This window comes from Lacerta agilis, chromosome 2 (genome assembly GCF_009819535.1).
Source record: "Lacerta agilis isolate rLacAgi1 chromosome 2, rLacAgi1.pri, whole genome shotgun sequence".
NCBI classification, from domain to species: Eukaryota; Metazoa; Chordata; class Lepidosauria; order Squamata; family Lacertidae; genus Lacerta; species Lacerta agilis.
The window spans coordinates 30892254-30910862 of NC_046313.1; the positions used below are offsets into that span (position 1 = coordinate 30892254).

The 18609-nt window shown below is 45.7% G+C and overlaps 1 protein-coding gene across 1 annotated transcript in view; it reads left to right on the forward strand.

Moving 5' to 3' along the window:
- The first annotated feature begins 14227 nt into the window (after positions 1-14227).
- The window catches only part of OTOP2 (otopetrin 2), a 43568-nt gene continuing 39186 nt past the window's right edge, over positions 14228-18609 (forward strand). Inside the window, exon 1 of the mRNA XM_033139262.1 lies at positions 14228-14415. The gene's annotated coding sequence lies outside the window, so the exon portion shown is untranslated. The remainder of the gene's footprint in view (positions 14416-18609) is intronic.

An 18609-nucleotide genomic window follows, 5' to 3' on the forward strand; every position in this document is an offset into this window, starting at 1 on the left:
CCGGTGGGCCCTGGATTCTCACCCACGCTCTGGTGGATTCGGGGGCAACCCGCTCCTATATGGACTCTGCCTTCGCCACTCAGCATCAGGTGCCGCTTCAGAACAAGCCGGAACCAGTACAGGTGGAGGCAATTGACGGACGGCTCCTACGCTCGGGCGCTGTTACTCGGGAGACCCAGCCCTTGGTCCTGTGCTACCAGCAGCACCGGGAGGTGCGAACCCTGGACATTGCCACCATGCCCCGGTTTCCCCTGGTGCTTGGGATGGACTGGCTGGAGTCACACAATGTTCAGATCGACTGGGTCAATCGGACTGTACGCTTCCCAGACCCGGGTTCCCGTGCTCAGTCCGAGTTAGTAGCAGCTGCCCCCATGGGGCAGGCTCTGTCAACGCTCCCTGCCGTGTACCAGGACTATTTAGACGTGTTCGAGGAACAGGGAGCAGACAAGCTGCCGCCTCATCGGTCCTTCGACTGCGGCATAGACCTACAGCCTGGGGCGCCCCTGCCTGTGAGCCGCCTATATTCTCTTTCGGAGCCAGAGCGTGAAGCTTTGCAGGACTTCCTTCGCAAGAACCTGGAACGTGGGTTCATTAGACCCTCTACCTCACCCATTGCCGCTCCTGTACTCTTCGTTAAGAAGAAGTGTGGGGAGCTTCGCCTCTGCCATGACTACCGGGCCCTGAATAAGATCACCATCCCAGACCGGTACCCCTTGCCCCTTATTGCAGAATTGCTGGAGCGGGTGCAGGGGGCGCAGATGTTCACCAAACTGGACCTCCGAGGGGCCTACAACTTGATTCGGATCCGTGCCGGGGACGAGTGGAAGACTGCATTCGGGACCCGGTATGGGCAGTTTGAATACCTGGTTATGCCGTTCGGATTATGCAACGCGCCCGCCGTGTTTCAACGGTACATCAACCACGTGTTCCAGGACTTGCTAGACAAATACGTGGTGGTGTACCTAGATGATATTCTGATTTATTCCCGTGACCCAGCCCATCACGAGAGTCATGTTCGGTCCGTGTTGCAGCGCTTGCGGGAGCACCGCCTGTACGCCAAGCTTAGCAAGTGCGAGTTCCACCAGCGGTCAGTGGACTTCCTTGGACACCGACTCTCCCCTGACGGGGTGCAGATGGACCCTGGGAAGGTGGCTGCGGTTCGAGAGTGGGCAGCGCCCCGGAACCGCAAGGACTTACAGCGGTTCCTAGGGTTCGCCAACTATTACCGGACCTTCATTGCAGATTATGCTCATCGCACCACCCCATTAACCCGACTGCTGCGCCCCAAGACGCCCTTCTCCTGGGATGAGGAGGCTGAAGTGGCATTTCAGGGGTTGAAAGCCTGTTTCCAGAGGGCGCCGATTTTACAGCATCCTGATCCCTCTCGTCCCTTCGTGGTGGAGACTGATGCCTCCAGTACGGCTCTCGGTGCCATCCTGTCTCAGCAACACGGACCCGATGCGCCACTGTTACCCTGTGCTTACTACTCCCGGCAGCTCCTTCCGGCGGAGCGTAACTATACCGTGTGGGAGCGGGAACTACTGGCCATCAAGGTGGCCTTTGAGGTCTGGCGCCATCATCTTGAGGGGGCACGACACCCGGTGGAAGTGAGAACGGACCACCGGAATCTGGAGTACCTCCAGACCACCCGCAAGTTGAACCAAAGGCAGATCCGGTGGGCGCTGTTTTTCTCCCGGTTCCAGTTCCGGATCCGCTACATCCCTAGCTCCCAAAACCGGAAAGCGGATGCCCTGTCCCGGAAACCTGAGGACGTCGCAGACACTGTACAGCAGGCAGTACCGACGACTATCTTACCACCAGCCGCATTCCTGGCCACTCAGGAGGCCAAGCCGCTGCAGGCTCGGGTGCGAGAACAGCAACGGGTCGACGCTTGGGCACAGGAACGGCTCCGGGAACTGTCTGACGGGTCATGCCCTCGATATCCGGGGCTGGCCCTGCACCAGGGCCTACTGCTGCACCAGGGTCGTCTATACATCCCACCAGGACCATTGCGGGCTGAGGTTCTCCAGATGTCCCATGATGCCCCAGCAGCAGGGCACTTTGGGCGGTACCGGACCACCCATCTGGTAAGCCGGGAGTTCTGGTGGCCCCGCCTGAAGGCTGATGTGGCACGCTATGTTGCTGGTTGCGACGTCTGCCGGCGGGCCAAGGGTCCTACCGGGCGACCCCCCGGTCTGCTCCAGCCATTACCAGTCCCACCGCGTCCCTGGCACACGGTCTCGCTGGACTTTGTGGTGGACTTGCCCCCATCTCGTCACTGTACCTGCCTCCTGGTTTTCACGGACCATTTCACTAAGATGGTGCACTGTGCCCCCTGCCCGTCCATACCCACAGCTAAGGAAACGGCGCAGCTGTACTTGCAGCACATCTTCCGCCTGCATGGCCTGCCTGAGCGTGTGGTTTCTGACCGCGGCGTCCAGTTCACATCCCACTTCTGGCGAGCCCTGCACCAGACCCTTGGGACGGAGGTCTGTCTATCTTCGGCCCACCACCCGCAGACCGATGGCCAGACGGAACGGGCAAATGCGGTGTTGGAGCAGTACCTCCGGTGCTACTGCAGCTTTCAGCAGGATGACTGGGTCGATCACTTGCCATTGGCGGAGTTCGCCTACAACAATGCAGTGAACGCCTCCACCCAGCAGACCCCGTTCCAGGCCTCCTACGGCTACCATCCACGTTTGTTCCCGGACGTGCTGCCAGCTTCCGCGGTCCCCGCAGTGACAGACTGGCTTCAGGAGCTTCAGTCCCAGCAACAATTATTGATGGAGCAACTGCGCCAAGCCAAGGACGCATACAAGGCCCAGGCTGACCGACATCGTCAGGAGGGGCCAGAACTCCGTGTTGGCGATCGGGTGTGGCTCTCCACCCGTCACCTGCATCCTTCTCGGCCCTCACGAAAGCTGGATGCACGATTTGCCGGCCCATTCACCATCACTGCACAGGTGTCGCCGGTGGCGTTTCGCCTCCAGTTACCTCCATCGCTCAAGGTTCACCCAGTATTCCACCGGTCCCTACTTAGTCCAGTCGCCCCGCCCGACGAGTTCCACCCGGACAATCCACGACCGCAGCCAGTTTTGGTTGAGGGGGAGCCTGAGTACGAGGTGGAGCGCATTCTCGACTCACGATACCGCAGGGGGAAGCTCCAATACCTCATCGACTGGAAGGGGTATGGGCCTGAGGATCGTTCATGGGAACCAGCAGGAAACGTCCACGCACCTGCCTGCCTCCGTGATTTCCATGCAGCTTACCCCAGCAAGCCTGGTCCGGCCCCTCGGTTGAGGGGGAGGCCTGGGAGGGGGGATGGTGTGATGGCCTGGGAGTCAGACTCTGATGCTGAACCTGAGGGATCCCAGCCTGCACAGGATCCCCCGCCTCCAGAACCAGCTGAGCCGGGGCCAGGGCTTGAGCCTGAAGGATCCCCACCTGTGCTGGATCCCCAGGTGCAGGCATCAGCAGAGTCTGCTCTGGCTCCTGATGGGAGGGAGGACTCATTGCCTGCAGGTGCTCCACTCCCAGCCTCTTCAGAAGAAGCGGAGGCATCCCCTGGGTCTAGTAACCCACCAGCCTCTCCTGAGCTACAGAGGCTCAGGGCAGAGAGGCGAAGGGAGTTAAGTGTCTGCAGGAGGAGTGCTCGCCTCCAGGCCCGGAGGAGAGGCGAGTCTCCGGAGGATCGGGACCGCCCTAAGCATAGGGCCAGATAAAAGCCAGCCAGACCCAGCCCAAGTTGCGTGAGCAACTTAGTTGCAAGCGTGTGCTCAACCTGCAACCTTGTGCCTGAACCCGCCTTGGACCTTGACCTGCTCCCTGCCTTGCTCCCCGCCGGATTGACCTCCTTTGGACCCCTAGACCCAGGACTGGACTTGGACCTCGCTTCATGGACAAACCCTTGGGGCCAGCACAGGTAGGGTCTTGTGTCCAAGAATGGCTGCTGACTTTGAATCATACCATGCGGCCTGTCCACTTCTGTCAGCAAGTTCCACACACGTGTTGTGGTGGTGGGTTTGTTAGGGTGGCCAGGAAGCAAGCTGCATCTCCCAGGATTTGGTAACAGAGGTAGCCTTCCCATGGTGGGTGAGAACAACATGGCCATCTAACCAGTGTTTCTTGGATTTAGGTCCCCAGCTGTTCGACTACAAGTCCCATCATGCCTGCACACTGGTTCTGCTAGCTATGGATGATGGGAGTTGTAGTCTAGCAGCTGGTGGCCAAGGTTTGAGAAACAATGAAATCTTACATTTTTGCTGCACCTCTACGTAGCTCTGCCATGGATTTTGTAGACTTCAAGCTTCTTCTTTTAAATAAATAAATCCCAACAGTAGCAGTAAATGCTCACTTACTTGGACCTAACAAGGCAAGAGGTCTGATGACCTTCCATTCTGGGTATGGGTGGGATACTTATCTGTATTACACTTTTATCATGTTCTGGACTTTTTCTAAATAGCTCAACTGTAATAAAAGGTATTGGTATTTGCATATACACATACGCACACATGCACACACAGAGTCTTACAAACTGGACAGATAAATAAACGGCCTTGTTATAACTTGTATACTCCACTTTCCAATTAACATTTCTCAAGGTAGTTTAGGACGACGATGATTCAATTTTTTAAAAACCTACAGCGTTGGCCCAATATACAGTATACAGTTGAATCAATTAAATTCATCACAACAGATTATATGGGCACACATAACTGACACAAGACAAAGGGGAAGTTAAATTTCAGGCTGGCAGCTGAAAATAATAGTGCGGCAGTTGGAAACAGAACAGACCAATTTAACATCAACTTAAAACATGGTCACTTCAAAGATAAAAAAGGTAAACAAAGCCCCCCCCCCCCCAAGTTTGCAACAAAAAGTGAAAAAGCACTAAGAAATAAAGGTCTGGTTTCGAACTAGGCACTAAGCAAGAGTCCGAGTTGCAAGTACTGAGAAGCCCCATTCACCTTACCACCACATGCACAGTGGTGCCATTTAGTACTTTGCAGCAGAAGTCCAAGGCCTCACCAAGTCGGATGTGCAGGCAGGGCTCCCCAATGCAGTCAGGCTGGCCAGCTGACACAGTTTGTGTGACGGTGACACATTCGGCTTCTGAAACTTCCATTATAATGAAAACCAGATGCTGAGCCAGTTAAAGAGTATTGACTACTAGGAGTAGGTACTGGGCTTACTCTGTGCATTATTTGGAATTTGCATCTATTTAGCTTAGAGATTGCCTCCATCCATTTGAGGAACACAGGAGGAACAGCAGTGTGGTGTCAACAAGACAGGTACGGTATGTCATCCTATAAGCAGCCTGCAGAAGGACATTCTCTTTAGAGGACTCCAAGCCTGACTCAGGTCATGAAACATTTAGCTTACGCAGGCATTCAGGTGATGCATCCCTAGGGATTTTTATGGTTTTAAGCATGCAGTTTTAAGCATGTCTGTGTGTATACATGCAATATTACATGTGTTTATTTTGTACATGGAGAACTTTGGGCAATGGGTCTTTCATTTAAAAAAAAAAATCGCAATAGGCATAATCCATGCATAAAACCCTCCCACTGAAACAGATGGGACTTAAAACACCTATTTGAGCCAAATTTTGTACCTCTTTTATAAGACTAATAATCAAATGTATTCCAGTCATTTATAATGTTGATTAAAAAAATCAATCAAAATTTCAACATCAAATCAACAGAAACATACAAAATGTTTTTCTTTTCTGGCTTATACACATGCACACAAAAAGAGAAAGAGAGAGAGAAATCACAGTTGAAACTGAATTTTATGCATCCCATGTTTGCATATTTTTGTATCATTCATGCAACACTGCCCTCATCCAAATGTCAGTCGGTATTTTCTTTCCATTCCTCAGACAGGAAAAATATGCCATTTGTTATCCACAATCACTGCTGCTGTGGATGTTCCTTGGCACTTTTTTTGCAGTGGGTGGTTTGTCATGGGTGGTGACCAGTTACACTGCTTTCATTGCTCTCTATGGCCACACACCTGACTTCCTCACCTGAGCACAATGAAACCGTTTTGTTTCTGTGGCCTACACAATAAGAGTGTGCCTTTTTCCTCTGGCTTCTGAAGGCATGCTCACAGTGTGCGCGCGCGCACACACACATATTTGTTTTTAATGCACCAGCCTTGCCCAAAACTACACCTGCACAAAACATCAACATTAAAAATAATATAGAATCATAGGGTTGGAAGTGATCCCAATGGCCATATAACAGTCCAACCCGCTGCAATGCAGGAATCTCAACACGTGGTCTCTCATCCAATTTGAAATCATATTGAACCCTGCTTAGCTTTGCAAATGCACTAGCCATTTTGTTGCTGCACCACTAGGAGATCATTTGGACTGTCATCCTGTCCTGGCTCTCACCCAACACACACAGTTAGAGGCTCTTACTTGTAACAATACAGGCTCAGCAGCAGACACCGTTCTCAGGAGTCACGATTCAAGAGTTCAGGAGCAGGGCAAGAAGTTCAGAATTGTATGGAAGCGATGAAGATGTCCCAGCAAGTTTTCCCACACCTCCTGCCAAAATTTCAAAGATGAGGCATGGTACACTAACTCACAAGACTCTTTCTTCTTGTGGGAACATCAGGATTGCAAGTGCGCATTTCCATTGGTGCGGCTGGGTCTGCTCCCATCTGCAAAGGTGGCACCTGGTTCTAGGTAACAACAATGCACCCCCCTGTTCAGGCTTCTGATCAGTCACTGCTGCTTCCTGTTCAGTCTCCCACCGTTGGTGATCAAAGCCCTCCCCAGCCTACACTGATGTTTCCCACTCCACAGAAAGATTGGAGGGGAGACCCATCACCCCTGCGCCTCCTTCCAAAGTGACCAAAGTCCGGGTGGAAAGAGGAGGTTCTCCTCTCCTCCAACATTTTTGCCTGTCTCACCACTGCTGCTTCCTCCTTTTCCATCAGAGCCTGTCAGCCCAAGCCTAAGAGCACTGTGGGGCTCAAGACTCAACCTGAATAACAACTATGGCAAATGGAAAGAATCCAGGTGACAGGAGCTCATGCCATGGACCCCCCTCACCTCCATTTCTACCATAAGCATGAGCATGATTAAGTGAGGCAACAGGGAGATTCACTGTGCAGATAGATGATACACTGATATATGATGTAGCATAGATGATAGATAGATGATAGATACAGATGATTAGATAGATAGATAGATAGATAGATAGATAGATAGATAGATAGATATAGAAAGAGAGAGAGCCAGACTCAGCATGACGCCAGGCCAGGAAAGAATTTTGCAGCAATTGGAACTTTTGCAAAAGATTGTCATTGGAACTTTTAAGGGGATACAAAATGCCTTTAAGAACTTTGCTGAGGAATACAGAGTATCAATTAGAGAAACTGAAGATTTACTTAAAGATACATTTCAAAGGAAATTTTTCCCAGAGACACAGTTTGAAGTAGTGAAGATACAGGTTCAGCAAGAAGGAAGGCCTCAAGGATGTGAGAGATCGGAGGCTGAGAATTATGACTTTATAACGGCTTTCTGGGGTGAGAGCCCAGAAATGCAGGACTTTCAACTTTGGGATTCAAAATTAAAACTGGATTTGATGAATGACTTAGAGTTAAGTGGAGAGAATGTACAAGGAATTTGGAAGAGTTCAGCAAAGATACTTGGGGACAATGTATTGGTTTTTGGGCACCAAGGAAAAGGTGACACTCTGCAACAAGGAAATTGCGATATTTGGGAAGATCAGTTTGATGGGGGTAAAGAAAGACTTGGTTTGGGGACATGCTGGGGGGAGGACTGGTGGGAGATTAAGAATGGAAGAGGAAGAATTGTGAGGAGGGGGGTAGGGTGAAGTAATGGAGGTTTAGTAGGACGGCTTACCAAGGTACTCTTACGCCAGAGGGGAATAAGTGATTTGGAAAAGGGAAGAAATATTTAAGCTGTTATGTTAAGGTTTTGACTATAATATTATTAAGGTAGGAATTAGAAGGAATAATAGCAATAGTTTTACTATGTTAAGAGAAAATAGGCTATAAGGAGTTAAGATTTGAAATATGATTTTATGTGATAATAATAAGTTGAAAGTCATAAGTTGTATAAGACGTGTATTTGAAGACTAAGAATTATGATAAATGAATGTTAAGCTTGTTACAAAGTTACTAAAGTAGATTTGAAATAGAACGCAGAAGAGAGAACGGGGGAAGTCCCCTAATTAAGATTTGAAACAAGAGATTAAATAATAGATTCCTGTGTTTTGGTGTTGTGAGGTATGTATAAGTTTTATTTTATTTTATTTTATTGTCATTAGTATTGTTTATTGTATTGGGTTTGTTTTATATGTTGATTGATTGTTTTTATTTGTTGTTCTTTTATGTGGAAACACCAATAAAATTTTTTGGGAAAAAAAGAGGAGAGAGAGACAGATACCCGGTACTCAATATACTAGTTTAGTGCAAAATGCTTCTCTGCAAAAATAAAAAGTCTGTATTAAAAATATGAGCAAATATTGATCCATCAGGATATGGTCAGGATTTGTTAGCCTTCCACTCACTCAGATCGCATCATATTAAATTCAGACTCCTGTCTCTCAAGTCACAAAAAGCTCCCTTCCCTCCTTGACTTACAGCTGTTCAAAACACTGGTGATTTCACCTTTTGTGTTGGCGAATGCAGAAACAAAGCAGAAGGAAAAAGACCCCAAAACAGCCACTTCGTTTTTTGTGTGCTTGGGAAGTGAAATGGCCTGGGAATGAGCTTGAGAGCACCTTAAGAGAGACTTTGCAGGGTGAAACATGGCGGTGGGGGGGGGGGAGAGAACAATATTGGGTCCGTTTTAAACTGCCATGTAGACAGACCAAGCCTGGATTGGTGTGGACTGCAAGCAATGCATATAGTGTCTAAAAACCCTGGAGTGTGTGTGTGGACACTTGCAAGCCAATGGTTCACACACATGAAACAATTCTGAACCACCTGTTTATAAGATTACAAGCATCACTGAAGCTGAAAGAAAGATTGCTTCCAACCTGTTTATAAAGCATCCATCCTGATTTCTTTGTACAAAGGTTGAATAACTTACCATCAATGGATGGCTATCCCACGTTTTCTTGTGCCATTGCAAGCAATCATTATCCCACACATTCCAGCACATTTCCCCACCACTTTCCTTACTGCAAAAAGTCTATTAAAAGAAAAGGTGCATTTGTTGTGCAAGAGAGCCAAATCCACTTCAATTGTGCAATGTGAATTTTCTCATTTGCTGTTGGATCCCACCTACAAACTACCAACGGTCTGAAAACAGCCAAATCAGTTCATAAGTGTCCAGTGTCATGATAGGCATCTCCATCTTGCATTGTAAATTAAGATGCTAATTCTATGAACGCTTATTTTTAATTATCCACAGGACACTTAAACTTATATTTGACATGTTACAAAAATAAAAAACAGGCCCTGCCTGTAGGCGTTCAACTGGAAATCAATCTGAGCAGTCAAAGTGCTTTTTTAAAATTCAGTTGATTTCAGTGGGAGAGAATTAAGCATGGCACGGGCTTAACTTCTGTGGATCACGCACTTAGTAAATATCATCTCAGAAAAGACCCTCCTGCAGTGGAGCAAGGCTTAAATTCTGAGTAAACATACATACAGGATGCATATGATGTAACATTTAGTGTCTCCTAGCTCAATATGCTTTAATAAATGCTGTGTGGTGCCATAGGGATTGATCATCAGCTCTTATTGCCTCGCTTATATTACGGGAGAATCCTGTAAGGAATGAACACTGTCCAGAAGAGGAGATCTATTGCGGAATAAATTACTCCAGGGTTTAGTCAGTCATCACCTCCTCTGCCCCTATTTGTCAACTCCTTTCAATGATGCTGGAGAGAAAATCCCTTGTCCCTCTCACCTTTCCTCATTCCTCTGGGCCCTTTTCCCACACCCCGCAAATCATTCCAAAACATTTCCAGCAGCATTCCACCAGATCCTTTTTCTTATTAGTGCATATTTAAATTTAATTGTTCTCAGCAGTGATTTCCCATGAAAATGTGTTTTAGCATCTCCTCCCCCCCCCCCCCCCCCGCCATCCCTGGTAGCTTTTCTTTTTCGTTTTCTAAAATTACCATAGTGGTGCTCAAATCTAGCGCCCCTTCAGACATTCTGGTTTCCAACACCCATCAGCTGTGTGACCAGCACAGGGAATAGGAAAGGATTATGGGAGTTGTAGTCCAAAACTTCTGGACCAAAACACCCGTTCAAGGAAGAATGAACTAGGACTGAGACCCCCAATGGTGGCATTCGTGGGCATCAGGTTCTCCATCCCCTTGGTGCCTAACAAGGCACCACTCTCTCTTTTTTAACTTGGAGGTTGGGGGAGACGACCATTTGGTGTGCGCTATGGATGGGAAAGCAATTCACTTCACATTTAAAGGCAGACCTACACAATTCACCTTTTCAGAAACTGCCCGTGAATGGAAACACAGCTGTTCTTCTCCGAATTTCGCAATGCAGTTCTCCATCAGGTAATGTGCACAAAAATGCATTTATTAAGGTAAAATGTCTGTTAAAAATTATATATTGGTGAAAATACAGCTGGCGACCATTTTGGGCACATCCATTTGATGTGCGACCGCCAACGCGCAGGTCCTTTTGGACCCGGAAGAGGGCAGAATGGGAGCAAGGTGTAGCAGGGTGGGCTTATGTGTGCTCTGCCAATGTGTGTGAGGGCCAGGAATGGGACCCCGGGCAAAATGGTCACCGTCTCTAACGTACAAAAATGCATTATATTTGGGGAAATATATATATATCAGGGAAAATATGCTTTGCCAAACATATAAATATTAGGGGAAATTGCATACCCAAAGGTGCAAGAAATTGGCATTAAAATGCTAGTGTTTTTGTTTTAAAGTAAACCAGTGTGGAAATGTGGAGAATTGGTCTTAAGACTGCTTCTTTCAGGGAGAGGTGGCATTATTTCTTAACACAAAGGAGCATTAAAAATATGAACTTGCACCTACAGTTTAAAGTGGCATAATCATAATATAAATAATGTCAGGGCTTTTTTTCTGTTACAGTACTCACCAAGACTGAGTACCAGTCTCTCTCTCTCTCTCTCTCTCTCTCTCTCTCTCTCTCACTGTCCATGGCAGCCATTTTCTGCTGGCACTCAAATAACTTTTATCAATATATGACTGCCAGCACCTCCGTTTTTACAAGGTATAGACCAGGCCTGAACCATTACTCTGACGTGGTAGAAAGTACAGCATTCACAATGTGGGTTCTGCGCCAGTGGGAATTGCTCAAACAACCTCTTCAAAACACAGAAAAAGTAAGGAAAGAATGCAGAGAAACCGCAAGTTACACATTCAATTAAAAAGAAAAAAGAAATTCTGAGTAGTTGCTCGGGGACATTTTGAGCAGGTAAGGGCATATTTAAATTTGGCTCCTTCTAGAGAATCATTTCGAAATTGTGTGCCTCATTCACAAAAACATTTCAGTACCTTCTTAATTTCCCTTTTACCCTGTTTGCCCACTGAACTAGCAAAATTCTTGCTCAATAGCAGGCGCACAGGGCAGCCCTTTGCAGTACATCTGATGAAATTAGTTTTGGCCCAACTGAATTTTCCAGCCTGTTCTTGAATCCTGATTCTATCTTCTGAGGTATTAGCTACCCTTCCCAGTTTGGTGTCATCTTCAGTTTTGATGAGTATTCCCTCAATTCATTCATCCATATCATTTATTAAAATTTTGGACAGCTCCAAGTCTAGGACAGGACCCTGTAGCACCCCACATATAGGGTCTTGGTACGGATTACCAGGATAACAGAACCATAGAATTGCAGAGATGGTTGGAAGGGACCCTAAGGACCATCAAGTCCAACCCTCTGCAATGCAGGAATCCTATGCACAGCCATGTCTTGGTGGGCTCAAGCCACCAGCCTTCTAGTTAACAGCCAAACACACTGACCCATTGCACCACAGGCTCCCTTAATGTGTGTAAAGATCTTTGAACACTCAAAAAATTTAGTTGTTTCTGTTTTAACTATTTGCGTTTTTATCGTGTATTTTAATCTTTTGATGAAGGGCGGTATATAAATCTTTAAAAAGAAAGAAAAGCGTGATATAAATTTCAGTGGTTTGTACTGGTACCAGAGAACACATGAACCCTCCAAGAGCTTATGTTACCAAGGGGCCATACAAACGGAATAAATAAACAAATTATTACTACCACTATCCTTTTGGGTCTTTGGACTGCAATAAAGAATTGACTGATACTGCTGCTATGATCATGTAGGCTAGCACCTCAGGACTTTTCATTTTAGAAATGGAATACTACTTTGCGGTGCTTTTTTTTTTCTTTACAAAATGTTTAGGGTACTCTCATTTTGACTCAAGAAAATCACTGTTTTATAGTTCAAATCGGGGGAAATAAATACAGCAAATGGACAAAAGTACAAAGATTCGCAAAATGTTTAGGGGTATGCATACCCCTGCATACCCCCAGAAAAAAGCACTGCTACTTTGTAACCCTTGAAAGGTAACGTGGAAAGCAGTCCGCCTTTTATCTTCCTTGCCCCCTCCAGTTAAATTCTTTAAAGTGAGATACTGGAGCTGAAGCCATGAGTAACATGCAGTTGTGCACACACACATGCACATTCAGAGGGCGTTCACACACCCAAGAATCCTCGGATCTGTGGTTTGCTAAGGGTGCTGGGAAATATAGGTTTGTGTGTGGGTGTGAACTACAGTTCCCAGAATTCTTTGAGGGCGGTGATTTAAATGTATGGGGTCTATGCAACCTCAGATGTGTGCGGGCTGGTCAGGTGTCATATCCTAGTTGGTCATGCTGTTATTTTCTTTGTTGTGGCCAAACCTGGGAATGCTGGTAAGCCCTGGCCCAGCTCAAACTCTCTACTGACCTCTAGTGGTATAAAGCAGTAAGAACAAATGGAACTGAAGCAAGCCACAAACTTGCTTTTTAAGTGCAGAGACGGGGGAACCTGTGGTCTGTCCCTACAGCTCCCATTATCTTTGACCATTGGCCATGCTGGTGGAGGCTGATGGGCATTGGAGTGCAACAACATCTGGAGGGCCACAGGTTCCCCACCCTGGTTGAAATTGTACTTTCCAGTTTTCACTGCGTATAATTCAGGGGGCAGGTGATAGGATAGGACTGGGCAAGATCTGTGGCTGGAAGATTTTGCAGAGAACATTTGAGGTGGCACGCACTTTCCCAGTTGGTGCTCGGAGGAAATGCGTGCCCAAGTAGCCAAACAAAAAGGGCTGTTTTTGCTGTGTGTGGTTCCTTGTTGCCTGAAATGCATTCTCCAGAAACCTTGTGCTTTAATCAATGGGAGATTATCATATCGACGGAGAAATTCCCTTTTGTTGCAAAGCCAACTCCTTGCCATTTGGGCTTCAGCTCAACTTTAAACAATAAAGAGTAAATATTGGCTCTAGTTTCACATACAGTAGTTGTTTAAAGGTGGCTGTTTTCAGCGGCCCTCCAGAGGTTGTTTGATTGAGTCCAACAATACCTAGAGAGCTGCAAGTTATCCACCCCGATGTAGAGTTTCTCTACTGCCCATGAAAAACTGAATTTAGTAATAGGGTTTTTATTATTTATTCATTAATAGATTTGTACCCCACTTATCCATGGAGGCCATACATCCAAAATGGCTAACAAGAAAATCCAAAAACCTATCATAAAAACATCCAATATCATTTAAAATGAAGCTTGCTCTTATTTTGATTTCACCTGGCTGAAATCATTCCAGTTCAAGTCAATCAAATTTCTATAACCAGTTCAGCACAAAATAAAATAAAATAAAATGATGCTTAATTTATTATAGGTGAGTAATACCCATTTCAGAGTCACAGCAGAACAAGATGACCTAGTGACAGAAGCCAGTGTGTTTTAGCATTACTTTCTACAATAAATCTGCTTTGCTCCAGGGTGAAGTTCCCTTTGCATCAATGGGCAGAGTTCTTATCTAGACACCACACAGAAAAGCAATAAGTACTTTATTTCACAATTCTTCCCCCCCCCCTCCATTTCAGTGTAGAAGGAAGATGGGAGAGAATTTTCAACTGGTCTTGCCCAATCACAGCCAACCTGCAGAGCTTAGAAGTTCTTCAGGTCATGGAAAGGGGTGGGGCTGTGGTTCAGAAGGCAGGGAATCTTAAACTGCTATATAGAAGCACCTGCCAGAGTCATTCTGCTCTCAGTTGCCCAGTGCTGCATCATCAAACAGCTTCCTGGATCGTCTACTCAGCCTGGATTGAAGACAAACACCTGTGCTTTCTTCTTATCCAACTTACTACCTGATACGCCTACTGCAAGCAACAGACCTTGGTGCATCACTTCTGTAGGGATAACCAGCACGCATCAGGAGAACATAAAGAAGAGTGATGATGGAGCAAGGTGAGTGAAGCAGGATAAATTCTTTATCTCCTTTTCTTTTAAAGTGGAGTCTGGAATGTGCAAGATCAAGAACAGCAGCTGGAATGCTGAAGTTTACCATTAAATAATGTACTGCTTGTGTTTTAAGGGGTTTCCCCTTGTTCTGCCCTCTCTTGCTGATGAGACTGGAAAATATGGGATGTTAAATAGGTTCTGAGCTACTAGTATTTGGTTTGGCTTGTTGATGGTATTCCTGTGCCTTCCTCTGCCTCCTCCTGGAAGTTGTTGTCATTCTCGTTTGAAGTCTCTCTGTGCTTTTTTGTGCCTTACCCATCTTTGAACTCTAGGAGTGAATGAGTAACGTAACCAGAATCCTGCCTTGGTCCTCATCACACAGGAAGATCACTGGGCATTAGTGGTGGCTGTGCAGCAAAACAGTCATCCAGCTAATTTGTCACATGTACAAGTTGGGTTTCACCCTGAAATAATGTGCCACAGAAGTCAATAGTTCATCTCTTTAACCAGTTGAAACTTGATCTAAGTGCATGTTGGAGCCATCAGACATTTCCAGGACACAGGCTTGGGGTGGTCAGTTATTTTCTGCTCAAAAAAAAAACACGAACTGAAAATATGAGACAGATATTTGTCTGGGATTGTAGACCAGGTGGAGGTGATGTGATTTGATGTGACTGATAGGTTGTCAGCGGCACATGCACTTATTTCCCACCCCACTCCTCCTCCTCCTCCTGTTGTCTCTGTTCAAAGATGTTCAGCAGGGCTTGAAAGCGCTGAAAGCTCATTTGGCCAGAGGCAATAGCGGTGTCAGTGCCAGCTCCTGGTTTGGCCAAGATACCTTCAGCTAACCTTTCTCTTTTCTTCTCTGAGTTGACCCACCTTTAAACATCTCTGCCCTTTTGCTTGTCCTCACCCTCTGGTCTCAAGAGAAATGATTGCTGCTTCAATCCTGCTGTATAAATATATAAGAGGACCAATGATTAGGTAGAGCCAGAGATGAAAGAGCAGCAAAGCCAGGAGGCTCTTAGTGTTGATGATGGGCTCTCTGCAGGGTTGTAGACTTTGGCAAGTGCCTGATGATGATGATGAGATCCTGAGCCTAAATGCCAGGGAGGAAAACCAGTGAGTGCAACTGTGAGCATCAATGGTTTTACTCTGCTATCTTCAACTCTCTTTGAGGAGGACAGGAGAAGAATCTCTTGACTATCTCCATCCTGAAATATCTATAATTCTTTGTGTGCCTCCTACTTGAGAGGTCCGGAGGGTGGCAACACGAGAAGAGGCCTTCTCCGCAGTGGCTCCCCGTCTGTGGAATGCTCTTTCCAGGGAAGTTTGTCTGGTGCCTTCCTTATATACCTTTAAGCACAAGGCAAAAATGTTCCTTTTTAACCAGGCCTTTGCATGTTTTGATTGACATCCTATGCCCTTTTAAAATGTGCGGGGGGGGGGGTTTGGGGGGTATTGTTTTTATATATATTGTGGTTTTATATTTTGATTTTGTTCTGTGAACTGCCCTGAGACCTCTGGGTATAGGGTGGTATACAAATTCAAAAAATGAAATAAAATAAACAATAATATAAGGCCATAATACATAATGTAATTGGGAAAATGGAGTCACTCTTTGAAATAGATAGCAACTTGATTCCATGGCTACAACTTCTGTCTACACAAAATTACATGCAGAACATAGATTGGAATTTAGATCTTTATTAGATCTTAATGTTGTGCAAGGATATTTGTCCAAAATTTCAGGCAGAGTGGTTTATTGGTACTTTCTCCTTCCTTGTAGTTTATAGAGCTGTTGTATATAATTCCTTCACCAGTAATGTTATGTCTGCAATCCAGCAAGTGGATTTTCAGGCTTCATTCCTTTGTTTCACCAAATATAGGTCTTATTTTATTTTCTACAAAGCTCTCATTTATTTCAATAGAATGTACAGTACAGTTGCTTCCAAACTACTGCTATTTTTGGATGGGGTTCAATCACAGACCAGCAAATTCAGGTTGTGCAATGGTAGTTGAGGTTGGGAATTGTGCAACAAAACTTCTTCCCAAAAAGTTCAGGCTTTTTGCTGTAAGGCAAGTGATGGGGAAATGAACCAGAAAGTGTGGGATAACACCTGTGTCTTCCAACCTCTTTGCAAACAAATCAGGATGACTGCTGAATAAATGGTTTTTGCTTGAAGCGGCCTCAATGTCATGCAGGCTTGCTTGTAGTCCACACATTTTCCTCTGGCTTTTATCCTTCCTTTCTTTTTTGTCTTGCAAAGCAGACAGTTATCTACCCAAATGGCTTCAAAGCTAAGAGTGCAATAAATACCACCGGGAGAGAGGGAGAGAGAGAGAGAGAGAGAAAGACTAAAACTTTTATTATCGTTAGCAATACATGGAGGCATAAAAGCAGAATGGTGACCATAACTATTTTTCCCAATAAAAAAAGAAATGGGGCAGGTGTGTGTGTGTGAAGCATTGTTGCTTGAGAGTGAAAAGTTCAAAAGTCACCTTGAGCTCTAAGTAAGCAGCTTCAGAGCCTCGCAGCAAGATTCACAAAACCTTCAGGGCAACAATTTTTTCTCCATAAGATGTCTTAAATGCCAGATGTCCTGTTTAATTTCCTTGTGGGTCCCGATTTTGCAGAAAGGAAGTGGGTTATAAGTCTCCTTGATGGCTATGTCTTCCAGTTAATTATTTGGGATCCGAAATAACTAGCTTCAATAGAAGTAAACTGCACACTAATGTTTTGAGGACGACAGCCTTGCAGATAAATCCTAGGCTGCCTACAGGCAGCACTTTATTCCATTTACTCAAATGTTTATTACCTGTTAATTTCTGCAGTGAGGCTGATACTGACCCAAGCAAGCATGCATAAAACTGCAGCCTTGGCTTCCTCACTGTTAAACGTTATCTCCCCTTCTCAGTCAGCCAGTCTCAGGGCCCCTCCTGCCTTGTGTGTGTTTGTCTTTTTTGCTGGTGTCTTCTGTGACACGCCACTGATGCAATAATTGTGCATTAGTAGTGGATTTACTCTGGACCATCTGCACATCATTCTGCTTTATTAGTTGCTCTGCTATGCTTCCTCTGTGTTACTTACTGCATCATTGCCATCCGGACAGGCACTTTTGCACTACAGTGGTACCTTGGTTCTCAAACATAATCCGTTCCAGAAGTCTGTACCAAAACCAAAGCGTTCCAAAACCCAAGGCATGCTTTCCCATAGAAAGTAATGCAAAACGGATCAATCCATTCCAGACTTTTAAAAACAACCTCTAAAACAGCAATTTAACATGAATTTTACTATCTAATGAGACCACTGATCTATAAAATGAAAGCAATAAACAACGTACTGTAGTCACACACACAATCAATCATTAGCTGATCTGAGTTCCACACAGTTACAAAAACAAAAACAAAACGTCACAAAAATATAAAAGAAATAGCAAAAACAGACAGACCTCAGCATTAACGCTCAAAACGGAAGTGTGGCACTCAAATCGTTCAGCTTCCGGAAAAAGTTCACAAACTGGGACACTTACCTCTGGGTTTGCAGTGTTTGGGTTCCAAGTTGTCTGAGTACCAAGGCGTTTGAGAACCAAGGTACCACTCTAAAGCACAATAAAAGTTGGACAAAATAAATAAATAAGCCAGAATACTTATAGTATGAAAAGTTACAGGATTTCAGCAGACACAAAATGAAGCAGGATGTCTGCCCCGAAACATATGCAGGCACAAATACAGGTAGTCCTGAAAGCAAGATCGCATATACCTACGCCATATGTCACGGATGCTATAGCTGAGATTCCTGCATTGCACGCCATATGTCACGGATGCTATAGCTGAGATTCCTGCATTGCAGGGGGTTGGACTAGATGACCCTTGGGGTCACTTCCAACAACTGTTGTTGTTGTTGTTGTTGTTGTTATACCCCGCCCACCTGGCTGGGTTTCCCCAGCCACTCTGGGCAGCCTCCAGCACATATAAAAACATAATACAATGTCTGCAATGCTATGATTCTACCCCAATACTATCACAAGCACAAGCACAATGAAAAGGATGTATGGAGGAGCCCTGTGATCTTTTTAAAAGATTATAAAGGGCAGGATGGCACAAGATTGCACCTTAAACTGTGTGTCCAGTGACCACACGATGGGCTTGGGAAAGATGTGGGGCCATAACTTCTATCCAACTTTGCATATGGTTTAA